At 37.0% G+C, this 22,593-nt stretch overlaps 1 long non-coding RNA gene across 2 annotated transcripts in view; it reads left to right on the forward strand.

Annotated features, from left to right (window-relative positions):
* LOC116230833 (uncharacterized) overlaps positions 1-22,593 on the forward strand; it is a 120,513-nt gene that overhangs the window by 78,104 nt on the left and 19,816 nt on the right. Inside the window, exon 4 of one of the 2 annotated variants that reach the window (XR_016469585.1) lies at positions 1,518-3,134. The exons of the other annotated variant lie outside the window; for it this stretch is intronic. This is a non-coding gene — a long non-coding RNA (uncharacterized LOC116230833). Of the gene's footprint in view, positions 1-1,517; positions 3,135-22,593 lie in introns of those variants that run through there. 2 annotated transcript variants of the gene reach the window in all.

Below are 22,593 nucleotides of genomic sequence, written 5' to 3' on the forward strand. Positions count from 1 at the left end.
TCAATTAGCTAAAATAATTTTGCTTCTGGGCTTATACCTTGCATGCCAAATTGCAACTAAACATGCATAGTTAAGCCTGATGGTAATATCCCTGAAAATGGAGCTCAAAATGGGAACGCTCTGAGATTTTAAGCCACACAAGAATGAACAATAATGCTGTAATGTTTCAGGACAATCTGTAAGATTTTTTTTTTCCTCTTTCCTTTGTTCCCAGAAGAACACTTAGTTTTATATAATGCATGAATACTAAGATTTGTGATGGGAATACTTCACATCTACAAATGGCTGTCCCACTGGGATTTGTAGCACTGTTTTAGATTTCTGTTTCCTGCTTCAGATTTCTAGTTCAGTTTCCTGAAGCTTCACCATCACACCAAATGCCGTTTCAGAAGAGTTCTGTTTTAGCACTTTTCTGCATTACACATAGTCCTCCTTATATATCTAGATTGGATTACACTGAATCACGCTGACAAATTAATTAAAAAACATGGTCTTGTCATATGAAAAACATATTAAAAAAAAAAAAGAGTAGCAAGTCTACTAAATGTATGTTATTGTTATCAATTTGTTTGTATTAAATCTTGGATCTTCCTTGTAAGAGACAATTTTGGGGAGAGAGAATTTTGTATTCATAAATGAATTAAACTCAAAATATTGATTAATGAACACACCAGTGAAAATCGAGCCAGCACTGTCAAAATCAAGACAGAATCTGATGTCTAACTAAAATGTTTTAAGATTCTGTACCCTATTTCAGTTTCTTCATTAATATCTTCTTTTCCAGACTGATTCAGTTTAAAGCAGGATTCCTTGTCTATTAAAAAAAAAAAGAAATCAACCAGAAACAGAAGACAAAACAACAACTATCATCATCTTCACACATCTCTGCAGATCCTTGCTTCCCGCGTATCTTGATTGCGTTCTCTCATTCTGCTCTGAAACTCTTAAGTTCCTACGTTTTCTGTCTCTTTTCAAAGCCAAACTTGCTGCCCGGATTCATCAGGTTGCATCTGGGCTACTCATTTTTCACTTCTCTTGCCTGGGGAATTGTAATCTCGCTCCCCACACATCCATAAGGAACATCACAGACAATCATTTTGGAAGTAAAGATTCATTTTTGTTCTGAGCTTGTAGAGCACTTGAAATGTGTCTGGGTGCAACGATAATACAAAACATTGTAATTGTGTCTTATAATTACAACTATCATGTGATAGAGAAAATATTAATGAAATATGTACTTTCTGTAGAGTGGCATGTTTGTTGGTGTTTTTTTGTTTTGTTTTGTTTTTTCAAAGACTGTATACTGTCAGTTTTGGTATGGCAGTGGAATATTCTGATAGCAGGATAGCATCCCTATACCCTGTTTGAGCCTGGCTTAAAAAAGACGATTGTAGCATCAAACTGCTACTACTCCTAGGTTTGGCAAATAAATGGTTTTAATTTTCAATAAGAAATAGACAAATAAAAGCTCTATGTAAGAACATGCAAAAACTGAATTTCAAATCTGTGCTCCACAGTGAGAAACGTCTTTTGCTGGAAATGGAGCAGGAGCAGCAGAGCACAGGGAGCATAACATAGATTGATGCTGGAAGATAGTCACCTCTATTTTTTGTTAAGCACTTGTTAAGTACGACTAAAAGTGGGAGGTGGGGACATAAACAAATACGAATAGAAGTAAGAGGGTGGCCTTTCAGTATTACAGCCTGAATTGCTCAAGACCAAGACTTTGAAAAATAATTATACTGTACTAAAACACAAGGCTAGGTTTAGGCTAGTCTATTTTTTCTTGGTTTTATTATTTATATGAGGGCTGCTCTGAATGAAATGTCTCCTGTTTTATTATGTTGGCCCGCAGTGTCAGAGGTGGGTGTTGGTGGCAAAAGCACATAGCTAATGGTGGTGACTATGTTGAAAAATACTGCTTTGTAGCTCAGAAATTGCTCTATCTTTGTATCTATTTTAGTGTCCATGGAATTAAACAGGAGGTGTTACTTTCGGAGCGACCTATATATATGTGTGTGTATATATATATATGGTATGCATTTTAAGATGCATCTTTTATATCACTGTTGTTGTATAAACAATGTTTAAACCTCTGAGGAGATAGTAAGTAAACTTCTAAAGACTGCCCTTAACCAAGTTTGGAAACAAATCCTGATTTACTTAAGAATTAGGTAGGAGCACAGAAATTTCATCCTGGAAAAAAGGATATCCTCTTTCTAGAACTTGCCAAAATCAGATTCTTCAGAAAGGCCCGTAGCTGACAGATACACCATGGTACATCTTTCTATACATCTAATCCTTATTTCAAACATCTAGAGAATGTGCTCCAGAGTTTAGATCAACTTGTAATTTTCCTTCAAAAGTATATATTATCATTAATTACACAATTCTGCTATTCATTGATACATTCATAATGGTTTAAAATCTCATTTTATCTGTAGAAACTTTCTGTGGGAGACTTTGCAGTTAAAGCTCATTTGTTTTCAGTATCTCATTTTGTTTAGAGGATGCCTTTGTTGTCCTGAATACAGAAAATACCAGTTAGCCTTTGCTTTGAACTTTTAGGATGATTTGATGTTTTTTTGATTTTGCTGTTAAATAAGAGGGATCAAATCCAGAATGTATCCAAAATAAGGAAGGGGTGTGGAAATAAACTTTTAAATGGTTCTTTTAAGAACTGCGGAGATGACATGAGGCATGTGCTTTCTGTGTTCATACAGGTAATTGTTTAAGACTCCTCTCCCCGTCATTCCTAACAAGTGTTCACCTGTAGACAAGTCTGTCATCATTTAGTCGTAGAAAACTCTTTTGGCACTTTCTGTGGCAAACAGCATAAGTGTGTACACATGTGCTTGAGTCATTTGATGAAGACCTCTGTAAATAATGTATTTCTCTGTGTTCATCTTTTTGCAAGTTATTTTCTTCTTTCCGTTTTGCTCTGCAGTCAATAATCTGATATTCCTCAGTTTGTTAATGTCTTTGTGTTAGTTAACTTTGTAAACACTGCCTTCGATTTGCTGTATGAAGTACCCCAACTAACATATAAAAATAGAGAAAGAAGGAAAAAATCTTTTTTTTTTCCCCCACGAATGCTGATATTTAATAAAGAATGGCAAAGAAGGCCAGCTATAAATCTGGAAAAATAAAAAAACTCAGATAACATGGGGTCATTCACAGAGTGTCTTTTTCGTAGGCAACAGAATAGATGCTTGCTCTCACATGACTCTCTGAGATCTACATTGGGCTGATAAGAGTCTAACATAGCACACGTATTGTTTTAGACAAATTAATTCCTCACTGATGCTGAGGGGAAGTTCTAGTTAGTAATCACTGGGACAATTGCTCCTAAAAGTAATCAATCAAATAGCTGAATGCTTTGAATCATGAAGTCAAAAGAGATCTCATTTGCAGTAGAGATAGCTCTTGCTCAAGTAGTATTAGAATTCTGTTATCAGATCTGCTTTTACCAGTTTTGGAAGGAGGGAACCGTGCAAGGAGCAGCTGGACAGTATTTGTTCTAATGTGAGCTAATTCAACAACTTGCTGCTGCTGAAAGGGTTAGACTCATTTCTGATTTTAAAATTGACCCACTCAGGATCAACTCTGTCACTCATATGGCCTCACTGCCAATTACTTCTACCCACTAAACCCGCAATAAAAACATTATTAACTCTACTAAAGAGTCTGGTTCTTCCAGCAGCAACAGTCTGTTTCCATTTCCTTTGAAAGAAGATTAAAAAGCTCTTCTGTGATGAGCTCTTTTTCAGCTGCTAATTTTTCACCCTTCCCAGGGTGAGCCAGTTAATTCCTTTTGGCCTTTCTCTATTCAGCAATCTTTCCTCCTCCCCTTTCATTGCACGTACTTCCTGCAGCAGGTATAACTGGTATTTTTTTTATTTATCTTGCAAGTGTGGAGCTCGCATTTATTTGAGAAGCATCCTAAAACACTACTAGCAACTATGATTCTGCCCTGACTCAGAGTCAGCCTTCACTGAACAATTGTTTTGAAGTACTTTGAGAAAGTTACATAAAAATTTTAGTTAAAAATTCTGATTAGAGCACAATGTGGCCTGCTATTTCTCTTTTTCTTCATGACTAATGCATAACAACCACTGTAAGAGAAAGCTAATTCTCTGTGTAGGCTGTGGTACAGCTTAAATGTCCAGCAAACTGGAGGAGGAATGATTCAACTGATATCAGGCAGAAATTTTCCTTTTCATAAGCAGTACCACTTAAGGAGTTAATTCATTAACAGTCTCAGTGGGTATGAATGTGCACCCTATCTGAAATGCTTGCCACTAGACTGCTTTCATCTCTAATTTTCTGAGTATCTTTCTTTAGATCTCATTTGTGGTGGCTTTGCTGTTTGAGATGCTTCTTAGCAACTCTATGTTATACATTTTATTTCAGTCATATCTGTTTACCCTGAAGATGGCTCAAGTGCCATCTCAAGTGCCAAAGAACAAAAACAGGCATTGGTTCAAGCTTCAAGTAGTCCATAAACTAATCATAACTAAATATCATATCACACATTTGGTGCAGAGAAGTACAAATGAGTAATGAGGTTTCAGCCTCTGCTGCAGGCGGTCTTGTAATGAATGTTTTATAATGTACTGAAGTATGTTACTACTTCCATCTGTTTTTTTATTTTTTTACCTTATTTTTATTTATTGCAAGTAGTTAATTTACAATCCTGTGATTCTTTTCTCTCATTCTAAAATGGCACCCTCTCATGATCTTGTACCTTCCTACTCTCCCATGATTTCATCACTTGCCATCAGTTGTTGCTTTCTGACTTGTTCTGCTTCCTTTCCATCTGCACTGTTAGTAGCCTGGCAGGTTCCTCAGAACTCTGGGCAGTTTCTCATCTTGATATTAAGAGATGTCCCCTTTGTAGAAATGCAGATGCAGTGGCCAGCCTGGAATCATTGGAAATGTAGACTCAGCAAGGACAGAGCTACGTGGCCACCAGGGTTTTAGAAACCTGCTGGGAGTTGGGTGGAAGAGACCAATGGAGGATGATAGCTCTGAAGCTGCAAACAAAGAGTACCTTGAGTGGAAGATAGTCTCCACTGCACTTAGAGCAAAGTCAAGGGGAGTATAAATTCTCACAAATAGGAGAGATGTATACTGTTGCACTCCTCTGGTGAAATAAATTGTAGTTAAGTTTGTCTAGAGTTAGCAATTATAAACCAAGTGAAGCATTTATCCTTTAAGTTGTCTTTCAATCAGGATTTTTTCATATATGAGAGAACCCTTGATGGTGTCTTCTGAAAAGATCAGTGAGTTTTTTAGTCAGCAGCTGCTGAAGTATATTGTGCATTTTGGTGTAGATAGGAGAGATGGCTAGGCTGTATTTTCTTGAGGATCAAAGCCAAACAGTTGAATTTAGAGTGGCCTGGAGGGTGTTCTTACCTGGCTGGGAGCTGGTGCTGTAACCATTAGCTGATTTTCACAGTAGATGTATATCTATATGTGAAATAAGTATCTGTGAAATACTTTCTATTTTTTTTCCCAGCTATGACAGGTTGCCACTCACTTAGCACCTTTGCACCTGTTTGTGTTAAACTCTTAGGATGCATAGGCTGCATAATCGTTGCAGTTTTGGAGACTCCATGTTCATAACTATTTAAATGTCATGGCAAAGTATCACTGAAGAGTCCTCAAAGGGAACTGCAAGAGCATTCAAATAAGTTGTAACTTGCAGTAAGAAAACTGAAGGTGCCCATTTAGCTAGTTAAAGCTATATGCCACAGTTGGAGAATTAAATTATAAAACCTTATCAGGGTATCTGTCTCTCATCATTCCTTTCTTTTGACTTGGTTGGCAAATCCTGTGGTTTGCCTCCTAGTAAAAAGGCTTCCATTGGATACAGTGGCAACATTGAAAGATAAATGTAAAGGGACTATATTTATGCTATAAATATATCTGTTCTGCTCTTTCTTCTAGGTTCTGAGCCATTAGGAGGACTCTGCTTGTGATTTGTAAACAATTATAAACTCCCTGTTCTCCTTGCTCAGACACTGAGAAGCTTGTTAGTTAACTTCCAGCACTTCAAGATTTTAGGGATGTTAAATGAACACTAAACGTGGGCGGTACTGTGTGATATTTGTTTATTGAAAGTTTTTATTCCATTTTTTGGTCTTTGTTATACTTCTTCAGTGATTCTGTGTGTGCCTCAACTTGGCATCCAGGCAAAGTTTGTATTTAAACCAGTTTCCATGAAGCCCTCTAGAGGACTCTGATGGATCTCCCTGCAGAGCGCTTCACTGTATGTGTAGATGTGGTCCATGTCATATGTGGAAACAGAATATCCCTAGTTGGAAGGGACCTACAAGGATCACTGAGTCCAGCTTTCCTTTAGCTCATTTTCTGAATATATTTATGTGCTTCTCTCCAGTACATTTTACAGCATTGTAGGAAAATGCATGAGGATAGATCAAAGTGATTGTTATGGTTAGGAGTAATATTTGGTGGGGCGAAGGCAGCCTTGCAGACAACTTCTCCACTGACATTTCTTACACTGGCATAGTGATATTCTCAGGTGGAGTAGTTTCTTCTCTTCGCTGTCCTCTTCATGCAACAGGAGAAGTCCTTCTCTGCATGAGGAGCCAGGAGTTTCCCAAGCAGCTCCTGAAGACTGTCAGAGATAGATGTCATTCAGGACTCCCCTGGTGGCAGAGGGAATTAGGGTTCACATTGGGAGCCTGGAGAAGTCTGAGGCATTTTACAGCTCCAAGCCATAACAAGGGCTGCCTGCCTACAGCCCAGGAACTCCCTTAGTGAACAGGAAAATAATAACTTCTGGCCAAACAGGCCATCAGTTTATACACATCTCAGTCTGACCTCAGCAGATCTTTCATTTCCCCATACTGCCTAAGTAAATGGCTCAAAATCAAGTGCTCATATATACCGTGTTTGCTGAGATAGATTTAACTGACAATCCAACAGGAGAAAACAGCTCTTCGGTCTTTTAAAGCTGGTCAGTGATCAGCCCTAGCAAGCGTGTTTATGTTCATTTAGCTCACCAGTGCATACTGACTGCAAGAGAGACATTAAGCTGAGACTTAAAGGCCAACAGAAATGTGAAATCTTGCGCTTGGCGGATTGAACAGTACTTATGAAAAATTATGTCGTGTTCAGAACATGATCACTGAACCACGATCTCTGTACAAAGGCTGAGAACCTAACAGTGTGTGCTTCTTTTTATTGTTTCCTGTCCTGCATCTCAATGAATAACAAAATATCCCCAGATTCTTTCTAACGTGCTGCAAAATGGTTAATAAATAAATAAATAAATGATTAGCTTTCGCCCTGTTCAACTGGAGCTTTACTGCTGTACTTGTTTAACTGAAGCCATTGAAAACATCTTGACTTCCTCTTTCAAGCCAATGGTGGCTTCTTTACAACAGTAGAATTCAGTAGAGAGCAGAATATTCTGTACTGAATGTCAGGAGCAGTTGCTACTATTTCTTGGATGTGAACTTAATGGATGAACAGCAGTGAGTTTATTTGCCAGAAATATCAAATGCTAATGAACAGCTTGCTGTAGTCCTGGCCTTGGCTTCTGTCATTAACCTGATTAGGCCAGAAATCTCTGCAATGATCTTGGATGTTCTTTCACTAGTATTAGAAGGTCGTTAAACAATAGGCAAATTTTACAAGCTCCATTGGGATTTCTTTTAATTTCAAACAGGTAGAGAGGGATTTCACGTTTCATTTTGAAATGCAAATTTTTTTATACATGTTGGCAGATGCTCAACTTGAAGCAGAAAGAGCCTGGATTGACTGCATTTTATTGCTAACATTTTTTGTTGCTTTTTTTTTTTTTTTTTTAATTCTAACAATGGAAGCAGCTTGCAGTTTTCTGTTAAAGCATAGCATTCACCCTTCAAAGAGCACACGAACCTACTCTGTTTTGTTTTCCAGGTTGTTTGTTTTTAAAGACAATGTAGTTTTGATCACAGGGAAAACAACAATATTCATTGTATCAAGTATATGCTGTTCTGGTCTTTATTACTTATAATAATTATTTAATTGCCTATTTTGGCACAAAAACTTGGACCTGATAGTTGAAATATTGCTAGATGGATGGAAGGAAAAACAAGAAATGCTTCAAGACCATTTATAGCAGGGATTGTTGCAACTCTGTTGTATGTTGGTCATTTTGTGTACTTCAGCAGTGTGGTAAGCTCTTCCTCTCTACACATGCCTATCAGTCTGATTTATTTTATTCGAATGCTTCATGAGTTGACCAAGCAAGTTCAGAAATGAATGTTAGAATTTCATAGCCTCAAGATATGACACTCAACTAACTTCTAATAAGGTTTTGAGTTTTTAGCTCTATACTGGTATTTTTCACCTCCTGCCTGTTACATATTCTACCCACGTGTTTGATGTCTTTGTCCCAGTGCAAATATTGCACATGTGTTTCCTACAAGTGAAACAGTGCTATTGTACATTTTCTGAATTTGGCAACTACATGTTGTTCATCTCCTATTATCAAATCTTAACTTCTTATGTTTTGGCATTAGTTACCTTAATATTCCCAGTGATGAGAGATTACTTGTCATCTCATCTCAGATTTTCTTGCAAACAGTGAACGTTAACTGAAGCTTCTCCAGCAGACTCCCCATGTGTCCTGGTTGGAGCAGCTGTGGGGAGATGTGGGGCTGAATTTATCTCATAAAATTTTTAACATATGTTAAGAAAAAGTGGGGAATGGGGAAGATGCAGGCCCCATTGCTAGGAAACATTGCAGTGCATCTGGTAAGTTTTGTAGCAAATTGCCTTCTGTGAGTCCTGCTAATTCTGGTCACAGTGCGTTTGGTGCTACATATTTTCCAGCTCTCTCAGTTGTGGTGAGGGTTATCACAATGTTATTTCATCTTTAGTATATAGGCATCAGGAGGCTGGTGCTGAGAAGGATGGACAGATGCTTAAACATTTTTTTCCCAAGAAACCAACTTTTACTACTTAAATATCCATATTAACTACGTGTCTGCCTTCATTTTTAGACATTGAGGTAAGAAGTCTATCCTGCAGCACCAGTCAGCCTCCAAGCTGACAACACCCAAGTAGCCTGCTGTCAAAACCTTCACTTCCTACTTGACAGTATCTGATGTTTTTATGTGGCTGCTGGTATAAAATACTGCAGCATGTTAAGAATGGGGAGTAAATAAAATAGACATTGCTGTGAGGTAAAGTAACAAAAAGCCTCTATTACTAAATAGTGTGAGAAATTCTATATGACCCATAACAGTTTCATATTTAATTTAATAAAGTAATTAATTATTCAATAGATGAAGCTGCCACAACTTTTCCACTCTAGTGCACTGGCATATCAAAAAGTCAAGTGCTCTGGAAATGAGCAGGACCATATAGTCATTTAAATACATATGTCACACACTCATCTTATTTAGTTAGATCTGGGCAATTAAAGGGTCAAACATATTTTGAGACAAATATGATAATCTTAGTCACACTGAATGCTTGCTTTACAGCACATGCATTTCTACGGAATTTGTTGAGGATGTAAACAAACAGAAAATTTGTCAAAGGCTGTCATTGTACCATGACTGTTGCTCTTGCCAAGTCATGTTAAGGGCATGGTTGTGTTTTCCAGCCACCCTGGCCCAGGCCTTCCTCCAGCCCAGCAGCTGCTGGATGCCTCTGCCCAGACTGGGAGATATGGCTGCTGCCTTCCTGTTCATGGATTCAGACAGCAGTGAAGCAGAGCACATAGTCCAGAGACACACTGATACAGCCAGGCATCCATACTGCTGTGGAAAAGCACCTACGTATAGCACTCACGTAAAACATTAACACAGGCAGGCAGGTCTTCCTCCTTTTCGGCTGGCACAGGCAGTCAGTCACTAGTTGGAGGCACACACACACTGCTCTCTGCATTCACAAGCAGATGTGTGCATGGATCCCTCAAGCAGCAGCATTTCTGCTATTTTCAGTTGCACATCAGGTCAAATGGCAGCACTGTGTTCATGCATCATTTGTGTTGTGGCACAGAATCATGTCATGGGGAAGAGTAGCAGCAAAACACTGCAGAGGGGGAGGTTACAGTGAGGACTGTTTGAACACTGCCTTGCTCAGACAGGGCAGCTACAGATTCCCTCCCTCCCAAGGAGACTTGCTGCCAGATGGAGGGAGCTGGCAGGTCCTAGAGAGGGAGAGGTGCTGCAGTGCTTTGCAGCTAATGAATTACCAACATATGCAGCAGGAAGAGTGAGGTGGGGCCAAAAATCACATCCTAAATAATTCATAGGACTTGGCATATTTGTTGTGACAAAAATAATTGATTACAACATATACATTTGTTTAAACTGATATTTTTTTTTTTTACCTTTTGCATATAAAACAAAAAATTGAGAATATAGTCTCCAAAACTTTTAAGATTTCCTCCCCTTTTTCAGTTTTTTTTCCCAATGTTTAATTATGGTTTTGCTGGCAGTAAGTAAAATTGGCACCTAGTTGTAATTACATTGTGTGATCATGATTCCAAGATGTATAGGAGTTTATTTGTTATGTGTTTGTTCAATTTCTCATTCTGGAAATTATCTTAGAACATATTCGATCACAAAAGAACTATGCTGAGTGAACTGAATTCCACCCTTGTTTACTCTCTTTTGATTACAATATAGTTTTTTACATTGTTCATGCTTGTTATATGAAATCACATTGATTTTAAGACAGTGCAACAGCATTTTAAGTATGGGAACAGGCATCAAACAAATCATAGGAGATGAATGCTATTTGTCAGGTTGTAGGGAGATTTACATGTTGCAAAGTTTGCATCTGCTCAGATGATAATAGCTGGCTCCAGGTGACCTTTCAGCAAGTTCCCCCTTCCTATTAAGCCTTTGTTGTTGCTTAAAATAAAGTGACTATTCGATAAAACTCAGCAAAATGCCTCAGGGCGACAGACTTCTAAGAAAACAAACTGAACCCATCAGATAAAGCCGTCAGGGCTTTGGCTTTATCTAATCCTGCACACTCTTTTATAAATTGATTCACTCTTCTGCCAACCCAACATGTCCATGAAATAGCTTGGCTGCTGCTACAAGTACAATTATTATTCTGCCTGAGGTGATTTGTGTGGTCTTAGAGCCCAGCAAACATCCATTTATACTCAAAGAGATTGTAGATACGGTAGGCGCAAGCCAGCACTCGAGGCAGGTGATGACAGGCAGCTCTGCCATACCACGACACAGGCAGAGCAGCCTGTGGCCTGATGGCAGTTTGGTTACTTGCTGTAGAGAAGGTCATTCATCTTCATGGATACCTGTGTGCATATACAGAAGAAAATGGTATGTACCTTGTCTCTTGTATACGTATCAAAAACACTTTCAATTATGTCCCTGTTACAACTTTGTAATTACAATTGTTTGCTATTATAGCAGTTCTTTATAAATGAGTCACTTTTTGCAAGATTTTTTCTCTTTTTTGAAAAAAATGCCTTTCTTGGATTGAGGAATCAGTTTTTAGACCAGATGGTAACTTACCAATAACAATAATGTGTTATTTAGAGCATGTGACTTCTTGAGATCATTGTGGATCTTGTATTTTCATTCTTTCTCTATATATGTCTGAATTCACTCACTTCCCAGCATAACATGAAACATAGGATGCTTCTTCATCTACTGCGCTTAGCAAAATACAGCAAGGGTTAAACAGAATCATCTCAGAATGTAAGGATTAGAGATGTAATCAAAAGCAGATATTAAATACAGAAATATGCATGGTATCTGAAACTACTTAAGTTTATTAAAATTGGAAAAAAAAAATGGCAAGATTTAAAATTGATAATGTCCATTCAACTTCTTTTTTAAGAAAAAACATGTAAGCAGTGCAGTAAATCAATGAGATGCAGTTAAGTACAAATATTCTATCTCTATAAAATCATATCATCTGCCATACATAATTAATCAGCTTGCCACACAGCAACTGAAATTATTCAAAGAGGAGTACTGAAAGCTATTATTGTTCTGTCTTGTTGGAAAAAGATCACACAGATGTTGCTACTAGAAACATTCTTAAAATGAGGACCTAAAGGTACTCTCTGAAGCCATTTTTATTTAATTTGTTTAAAGAAGAGTAAATATGGATAAGTTCTGAGACTAGCAATTCCCATTGAAGTTATGGAAAATGTAGTGACAGAGCATTTTTGAAAATTAAGTCGCGTGTTGTGAAGTGGTTCCTGTGGTGCTAGGAGCAAAGGAAAATAAATACGTAAGCACTAGAAAATAAAGATAATGGATTAGAATGATATGGCAGCACAAACAGAGTTCAATCACTCCAGCTCAACCACTGCCCATGTTCATAGCTATATTTTCAACCACCATCACCAGCGGTCAAACTAAAAAGTTCTTGTATATTGTTTACCGTACTTTGTTTGCCCTTTCTGTGCTGAACATAAAGACACAATTTCAACCCATGGGAAGCGTTACTGAGTTTTACCATCTGTCAGTGAGTGAAGCCTCTCATCTCTGTTAGACATCTAAACCAAGAAATGAAGGGTTATTGAAGCGCGCCTCTAAAGTAATGCGAAAACAAATACTCAGCAGAACAAGAACTGCTCCAAAAATAATGCCTCCTATTTTGTTATGTTGGCCCATGACATCAGGTGCGGATGTAGGGGCTGAACCTTCCCACCAATATTCCGTTGCATTTTGTTGCCATTTGACAGATGGCAGCAGAAGGGCAGTCTGACAAAATGGCGTCTGACATGGAAGTGTGTATGAAGCAAAGGGGTGTCACTGAATTCCTCCATGCAGAAAAATGGCACTCACTGATGTTTGTGGATGCCTGCTGAATGTTTCTGAAGACCAAACAGTGGGTGTTAGCACAGTGAGGTGATGGGTGGCATCTTTCATTGGGTGATGGTACAGATTTATATGAACACAGCATGCAGGCTCTTGTTCATCACTGGCAAAAATACATAGCTAATAGTTGTGACTACACTGAAAAAAATAGTGGTTTGTAGCTGAGAGTTTGCTCTATCAGATAGTGTTATTGTGCTTTTTTGTATCTGTCGTAGTTCTCGTGGAAATAAGTAGAAGGCATTACTGCTAGAGCAACCTACATACATTTTTTTGAATGTGTTTATGTACCATGTTGAATTTTGAGTGAAAAGTCCATTTCTCCTATGTTAACTGTAGTGCTTTGTGAGGAATGACTGAGTTCTCAAATTAAGATGTTTCATATGCTTTTGACTGTCACACAAATATTGAAGTTTCTCCAAAGCTGTGTGAGCTTATCATGCTGCAAACCTCTGGGAAAGGATGTGGCTAAGTCATAGATGATTTAATGCTTCATCTGGCCTTTGGGCTGCTTGTTAATGGTTTAAGTGTAACTAAATGTATACAGTAAAACAAACCAGTTATTTTTTTCACAATTGGCAAAGCGTAATGCTATTTGAAGTGTGAAAAGAATTCTGCTGAAAGAAACTGTGAAGTGGCAGAACAGAGCTTTCCCCAGAGAGAGAATCTGTAATATCAAACATACAAACTGTAGGGTCTGCCGAGTAAGAAAAGGTACAAGAAAATCTCATTTTGAAGAAGCAGAGATCAATATTTTCTGTAGCAAATGCTAGCAAGAAGGAGCACCAAAAAGAAAGATGCTGTAACATTAAAAGAAACAAGACCTAATATATTACATTCAGCATAGAGAAGGACTGCGGTATTGTTTTTACATGATTGGTGGGTAAACTCAGTGCTTTGAAATATATGGCTGGCTGTACCAGCATCTTAATAGAACGTACAGATGAATACCAGTCTCAATTTATCTCAGTTCAGTTACTCCAGTGTACAAACTAGATATACTGGTAATTAAATTAAACTTGTTTGTTTCTTTCTTTCAGTACTTGTTAGCTAGAAACCATTTTTTATGACTTAGCAATAACAAGCATTGATTTGTGCACCATGTAATCTATTTGTTCTTACATGCATCTCACCCACGCCCACCTACGCTCTGCTTCAAACAGTCACAATGCTACAGTGATGGGGGGAGCACAATTAATTTTTAGCATGTAATCGCTGTGAAGAGAGGTCATAATCCCTTACTTTCAGCCAGCTGCAGTCACAATTTCACACTGACTCTTCTGGCACAATGAATGAAATATATAAAAATTGGCTTCAACTAAAAGCACTCCCCATTAAGTTGTTTTATTATATAATATAGAGAGAGTGATTTATGCCTTGTGCAGTATATACAGTTGTAGTTGGTTTCATTTCAGACAAAAATGTTAAATGAACTAATTAAGAAATAGGGCCTAACCAGATGGGTTTGTTGCTGCATCAGTAAATACAGGCCAGTAATAAATGATCTGCAGATTCCCTTTTAAACTATCCATGGGTAATTCTAATTAAATTTCCCTTCTAAAACTGCACCAAAATATCATATTCGGTCTGAGGTATCTGATCCAGAAGAAATGCTTAAGCGTATTGCAGTGTGTTAGTCTCAGATGTTAAAGGATCCTTGGGGGGGCACAGCAAGCTGAAACCCCAATTCCCCCCAGAGCAGCTGAAGATCCCTGACAGGCAGGAGCGTGTTGGTATGCTTGCTTTCCTACTGGGAAAGTCTTAACAAAGTCATGTTGTGTGTGAAGTGTGAAACTATGCTTTAGACAGAGCTTTGGATGTGGATTCCATATGAAGGCACAAGAGAGCGGAGGGAAAAAAAAAGTCATTTACAGAGTTGTGGATGACTGTTTCTGAGTGCAGTTAATCCTGAGCTAATTATCAGAACAGTGAGGTGAGGAGTCTGACACGTGCGCACACGTCCCAGCTGGCAGTTCTGGTATGGGAGATCGAATCTGGGATGGAAAGGTGCAAAGAAGGTATCATCACTCCTCTCTTTTGTGATCTGCTCTTACTACAAATTCTCATTATTAATTCTGACACAATAAATAAAAGATTTAAGAGTCATCAGGCTTCATATGGAGTAAGCAGGTGTTTGTTTCCTGAAGTCCATTTCACCAGCTTTTTTACCTGGCCATATTTTAGTCGGCCAAAAGACAGTTGTTTTCTCCTCATCTCCCCTTTTCACTCTCTCTCTCTCTGCCCCTTCTTTTTCTTTCTCTGCCTTTCCCTCTCTCTCTTCCCCTGTTTGCTGTTGCTTTTCTTTCTCTTGCTCATGCACTCGCACACTCTCTTGCTTCCCACTATGATGTGCTTTCCCCCTCTGTCCCTCCCACTTACTTTCTCCACCCCTCCCCTCTCTTCTCTTTATCTGTCCCTCCCTCTCTTTATTTCAGTCTGGCTTTCTGACTGCGTGTGATTTTTATTGTATCACACAAAAAAGAAAGATGAAAATGAAAATTCCACTTTTGATTCTGAAAGAATCAAAAGCTCTAAAATAAAGTTACAGAATACTGCATCGATATCCGGTCTCAAATTAAGAAAAGTCCTTGTATTCTCAGAAAAATTTGACTGCTCTTAGTGAGAGCACCTTAAAACTAGAAGAAACATCAGGTGCAGAGGTCACCTAGGCTGGTATCAACAGGACTTGAAAAACTGGGGCTGAGTTTACAGTATGTTCTTTATTTAATCAATCTAAAGTGTTAAAGAGTTATACAGTACTGCTTAGTTATTGCTGACATTTAAATATCTATCTTTGTAGGTATGGGTCCTAGGAGTCATGGAGTGCTTTGGAGCTCCTGCCCCTTTGGCAGGGAGGTGCTTTTCAGTAACAGTCCAAGAGTGACTGAATCAGGAACATGGGCATTCTCCTGCAAGCAGTCTAGGGTTTTGTTGTTATCTTTTTTCAAGAAGGACACAGCACATCCTTAAGGCAGGAGCACAATATTGTTAATACTGGGCAGAGTCATTTCCAGTAACCTAATGTGACCTTACAGTATTAGATTTTTATGAAACCATACGTAGTTTTCTGACTCGAGCTTCTGCTTACTGCCTTCGTGACACTAAGAGAAAGTGATCATTCACCAGAGTGCAGTGTTTACCAGGGGTGTCTGCATCAATAGAAGCTCCAGCTTTGGAAAACTGGAAGAAAGAGCCTGCTGATAAAGGTGTATTTAAATCCTGCTAACACCTACAATATCTGCCTCACCAATGTGGCAACTTAATTAGCAGGACACTAATTACTAGAGGTGTGGGATCTTCACAGCTCCACATTACAGACAAACTTCTTTTTCTGAAAAAAAAAACAAAAAACAAAAAAACACTCTTTGATTGCCTTTACCCAGAAACCTCACTTTTATTCTTTTATTTTTATGTTTTGTCTCCCTAGATCTTTTATTTCTCCTGTGGACTTAGGAAATCCTTGCTACTCCTTTTTTTTTTTTTTTTTTTTTTTTTTCTGATTTTGCCCATCTTTTTTCCTTCACTACATTGATTGCTGATCTACCTGGTGGGTTGATCAAGCCTCTCTTAGGGTTTTGTTCACCTTCTTACCTCCTAACCTAAAGCTATCCAGTGTGAGATTAGACTTTAAAACCCATTCTGTTTGTTTGTTTCTGTTGAGCAGGACTCCCTCCTACATCACATTTATGTTTTGGGAAACATGTGAAGTACTGAATTATTTATCCTTACTTAGGAAAGCAGCTCAGCATACTTAGCCCTATTTCTTCCCACTATTTAAGCCCCGTCCTGAATTTGGACAAAGTCAGTTTTCAAAAAAAAATCCAGAATCTTAGAAAGATTAAATGATGTTAAGAATATCTTTATGATGCTATGCTTAGTGCTGCAGAGCCTTTGGGCATAGGCAAAAGCCAGGAACATTCTGTAAGTGGGGAAAAGGAAAAAATTCACAAAAAAAAAAGAAAATGAACTTAAAACCAAAATAGCTCTGGTGCTCCCAGCTCCATGGGACTGAGAAGGGCAGGGAGAGAAAGAGGAAAGAGATGTTTTGCATGCAGTATTTCATTTTTCTGTTTTGTGTGTGTTTTTGCATATCCATATAGTTGAAATGTTGGGAGAAATGGCATACCTTTACTATATTTAGTTGACGTGGGTTTTTTCTGCTTTTCAAGGACAAAATGAAGCATAACAGGTAGTCTGTGCAATACATAGATATTGAATGTGATTTTTTTTTTTTTGTTTTCTTTAAACTGAAATAAAAGAGGCGTTATCTCCTTCATTCCCTTGATGCTTTTTAAATTTAAACCCAAGACTATAGTATGTATCTGACAGCCTTAGGTGTGAAGCGAAATCTATTTGAAACTGAAATTGAAATGAATCACTGGGGCAGGAAACATTTATGAATATTTTCTTATGGGAAAAAAGAGTGTTGTCAGATTTAACACCTGTCATGTCACTTCCATGAATGAGATACACATCTTGTGATTTTGAGAGGATCCTGGTATGTTAATTGTAAAAGGCAGATATTTGTTAAAGTAATATCCTTGTTTATGAAAAGGAAAGAAAAGAGGTATAAATCCTTCAGGGGATCAGAAAATCTTGAGGATGATCTTATTTTTTTCTTCTCATTTTAGACACTGACGCTTTATGTAAAAAATAAGGTCTTTTACATACGTAGAGGTAAAATGGTGACTCGGGGAGGATATTAGCCGACTCCGCACAGAACAGGAATGCAGTTAGGTGCAGCTAAGGTTTCTCATTTTAGACTCTGCTTTCAAAAATGCTTCAGCATATACATAACTTTGCTTACAACCAGGGAGGAAGCAAGCATAAAGTATAAGCACATGCATATGATCTTGCAAGGCTTTCTTGTGTAATCTATGAATGGATTTTTTTTTCACAAGTCCTTGTATTAATCGATGGTACCCCTTAAGCAAGACAATCTTGTTTGTAGTTTGTTTTGCAAATATCAACCAAATATCAATTTCCTTTTTTTTTTTTTAAGTTGCAGAAAATATATTTCTGTGAAGAATTATATATTTTTTCCTTATGATATATTAAACATTAAGGACACTTACCTGTTTTAGGGGACATTTAAAATGCCTTTAAAACTGAGTTAGCCTTTCTTGTTCCTCCTTTCACTTGCCTCTAAGCTTGATTTCTTGTTCTATTATTATTTTTTATTACTATTATAGTACTGTAAACTCTCAGTGCATGTTGTAACTGAACACAGTCTTCCAGAGACATATATGGCTTTTCAATGGGCTGTTTCTTCTAGCAAGTCAGTTTTCTATGGGATCTTCTCTTCCTGTGCTGTGTATCATTTCAATATGCTGAGGCCCTATGATGTGATATATTATAAAGATACTGTTTATATGTATAAGTATATTCTGCTGCAATATCATTGAAAGTAAAGAAAAACTTTTTTTATATAGAGAGGAAAAAAGATAGCTTTTTTCAACACTTGGACATCTTATTGCATACATTAGGCTTGTGTATGATAAATAAATTTCTGAAAGCCAGGAAAAAAGGAATTTTTTTTCCAGGAAGTTTTACAAGGGAGTTTCAAGAACCAAAATCACTCAGCTGTAACCAAGTGATAAGAAAAGTAGGCTGGTATCTGGAGTAATTCACTCAAACATGGCATCACGTCATGATGATTTTATGTTTAAACTTATTCAGCCAAAAAAAAAAAAAAAAGAAAAGAAAGAAAAAAAGCAAGAGATCAAAATTTTCATTTTAAAACACATCAACCCTAATAATACTTTGCATTGGAAAATAATTGCCTCTTAAAAAAATGAAAACATTCCAAAGAACTGAAAGCCACCTATGTGTTCTTGCTGTGGAATACTGGGGGGGGGAGGAGGAAATCTTTATGCAAAACAATTTAAGAGACTAGGATTGCAAGAAGGTTTTGGGGCAATGCACGTGGGAACTTCTTTGTGAGGACAGGTTCTGTGCTGGTGGGACATAGTGTGGAGAACTTTGTTAGTATCTTACTTGCAAATGTACTATTGCCTGCTAATTAGCTACACCTAAAACTATTTTATCACTACCTAAATAAGATGAGAGATTATATCAACTGGCTACTTTGATATTAAGTAGGAGTTTTAATTTTTTGCTCATGAGAAGTCTTGTCCCATTTTAGCTTTTGAAAACTTCAGTGTTTTTTGACTCTATTGCACTAACCGAGTTCAAGTGTATACTCCATTATATGTCTTAGTTTATAGCAATATTGTGGAAAAAATAAATTCAAAGAAAATACTGTTTTATTAATAGCTATGGCTTTTCATTTGTGACTCATATAAATCATGACTGACTGAATGAAGGACAATGGCATGCACTCAAATACTTGTATAGGAGTTTATGCATATATTCACCTTCATAAATAGGATAATCCCTTTGGTTTGTGTATTGTGCAGGTTTAAATTTAACTGAGACAATGCATTCTTAAACTAAATGATTATTATATAATCATATATATATATCTTTAAACATATTTTTAGTTGAGAGAGTGTTACAAGGCCTTATTGCATTTATTTTTTATATTTACCTGCAAATAATTTTGTTTATTTTAGGACAGTTTAAGCTTTCGAGGAATATGGAGTGTAACTTAGAAAGCTTAAATGACCAGCTTAATCAGATATGTGAAATGCTTATGTTCAGCAAAGTCTCTCTGCTGCATTTTAAAACTATTCTTCCATTTGCTTTTGAATTTCCCTGATTAACTATGAATCATAGGCTTGTTTTGATTCTGACAAGAGTCACTGCTAAATAAATGTTTTTAATTCTGGGCTGGGAAACTGTCGGAAAAATATAAGGGATTGATTTGTCAGTCCAAAATGTCAGGTCAAAATGTTTTTTCAAGTTTATCTGATGATCTTATCGTTAAGATGCTCATGTCCCCTCTGCTACCAGCAGAGATAATCTGTTCAGTAGAAAGAGCTGTCTCTGGGCCAGCAAAGTGCATCTGTACTGTTATAGTCATACTCGTTTGGATGAACAATATGACTCTTTCTGAGCCCTGGGTGGTATCTGATTGTGTGTTTCATTTCAGTGCAGTTGTCTCGCTGTCATCTTAGCAAGCTCTCTCCAGATATGAAATAGATTTAAGGAGGACAAAAAAGGAATTTGCTTTGTTTTCTATGTATATTTATTTGCACAAACACTTTTTTTTTTTTTTTTTTTTTGCTGCTGTTGTCATTTTTGTTAAATAGTTTCCTTTTTTTTTTTTTTTCTTTTATTAATACTATTAGTGTTCAACAATATTTTAAAATGAAAAGAGCAGTTATCATCTCTTAGGATTTCTGTGGCAGAATTCTATACTAATTTTATGTATTAGACATGCAAAATATAAGGAAATATTTGGATATCACTGAATGTATCCATATATACTTAATATCAGAGTTCAGCTATCAAGGGAAAATTGTGTCATTTGGCATTTTGGAAGCATTTGGATACAGATGTTGTGGGTAAACAAAAAAAACAACAACAACCTTTAAAGTAATTAAGTTACTCTACTTGAAGATATACCATATTTTGTGATGTAAGTCACATTGGACAGCATTTTCGGACTGGTATTTAATATTTATTTTTAGAACACCTATAAATCCCAAAAAAGATCAGTTCCTTTTAGGAAAGACACTGTACACGTGTATAGTGAGAAAACACTCTTTGTCTTCAACACTTTATGATTTAAGTAGAGAGGTTTTCTGGGTAAAATGAATAATTTTTGCAGGATCATGCAGTAAGTGTCAGAGCCACGAGTAAAATTGCATTCTGTGCCATTCAAACAGCACCCATCAGTACAAGTAGGAGCTTAAAGCTTTTTTTCAGCAGAAATCTAACAGCTATACAGTAATGCACTAATAAATTTGAGGAGTCCAAGGTAATGGAACGATGTAAGCATATGAGATTGCCTTTTGCATGTGTGACTACAGTTTATCAAAGTTTGTCTAAATCCTTTTAAATCTGTTCTCCCAGGCTTTGCTGTTGGGAAGGAGAGGGAGGAGGGAAATGGCTAGTGCTATCTATGTGTGCACAGTTTGGTTTGTAGAATCTGCCTGGGTTGGTGTGCTGACCACCCATAAGTCTGGTGCGAATTTATAGAAGCTGGAGATGCACACAGTTCTGAGAAGGAGCCTAAAGCTTTATCTGAGGAATAGAAACTCAGACAGAGAAGGCCGGTTTAAAGCCCTGAGTTATGTTATGGTGAATTATGTTACTACTGTGCAGATTTTTTTCTATTTTTCCTTCTTAGAATCAAACAAACTACTCAGTGCCCCCAGGTATACATGAATTTTTAACAGCTAGTTATCCTGCTACCCATTTTGAAGCAAAAGCTAACCCATAAAAATAATAGAGATGAGAAAAAGAAATGTTTTATGAAACCTGTGACTCTACTTTAGCCAAAATACATGCACCATATGATGGTTTACTGTAGTAAGCAAATTAATATAGAAGTGAGCTTTCTGTACCTTTCCAATTAGGGCACATATCAATTTATTTTTATGGAAATGTTGTATAGTTTATATTTTTAATACAGTATGAAATGTGAAGGTACTCTGCTACCCGGAACATAAGACTCCCTGAGGCTCACACACATTAAATAATCCAGTTGTGCTAATAAACCTCTATATGCTATGTTTTGCCAGCTCAGCTCTTAGCATGGCCTGAGAAGATCAACCTGATTAAATTTATGGGAAAACAAAAATTGAAGAAATACGTGATAGTGAGTGGAGAGGAGAAAGGAAATGCTCCTGTTCTTCCCACTAAGAAGACAAATGATGAGATTCTTTTTCTTTTTTCTCTCTTTTTTTTTTTTTAAACTCAGTGTTCCCCTCCATTCCTAGAAGAAAAATTAGTCTGAAGGAAAAGAACTTCAAAGATAATAAAGAATGAAGAGAAAGAGAAATTGATCTTGGATACAAGTTGGGATTGAGTTATAATATAACAAGTTACAGGTCTTTTCCTACTGAAAGGCAGAACCAATTGATTTATTATCATGACTCTCAGCTTGCATTTTTTTAGGAAGGAACTGTAGACACTAGGTAGCACGTCCCCTTTGATTTGCCACACTATGTCTTAATTACCAATGCTAGAAGTTCATGTGGTAGTATTTTCCAACTTCAAAGGCTTCAGCAGCTTAAACGGCATGAGTGAATCAGATTTGTAAGAACACAGGATGACAACAATGTGGTGTCTTCATATCTTAAAATTGTCAGTTCATTTTTTATTTATTTTACATCAAAGCGAAAATAGGCACACAGAAAAGATAATAGGCTTATTCAGCATTCTTTCTTTTGTTATCAAAGGAATTGAAAACATCCTCTGTTTCAAGAGCTGGGATTCAGAGCTAGAGTGGAGGTGTTATTTTGAGGTTTTTGTTTATTCTTATTAAAAAGTCAAATGAACTTTGATTTCTTTTCTAAATATCTTTTAGAGTCCTTCTCTTTCTCTCTGTGATTTATACCAGCGTATTTTCAGTAAAGTCTGTATAGTTATCCTAGAGGAAGTCTAATGTAGATGGAAGAAAATTTGGGCCATGAAGTGCAGGACCATGGAGAGAATGACATGGAGAATTTTAATTCTACAGAGTCCATATCAGCAGATCATTTGGGTAGTTCTTTATGAATGTAATCAGACATTTCTTAACATTAAATCTATCTTATGATGAGACAGAGAAATAAGATGATCCATTTTGATGGAATCATTAATCAGATATCAAATAATTTGCTTGGTTCAGTTGTGAAAAACAGCA

Source organism: Phasianus colchicus, chromosome 10 (assembly GCF_987193195.1).
Source record: "Phasianus colchicus chromosome 10, bPhaCol1.hap1.1, whole genome shotgun sequence".
NCBI lineage: Eukaryota > Metazoa > Chordata > Aves > Galliformes > Phasianidae > Phasianus > Phasianus colchicus.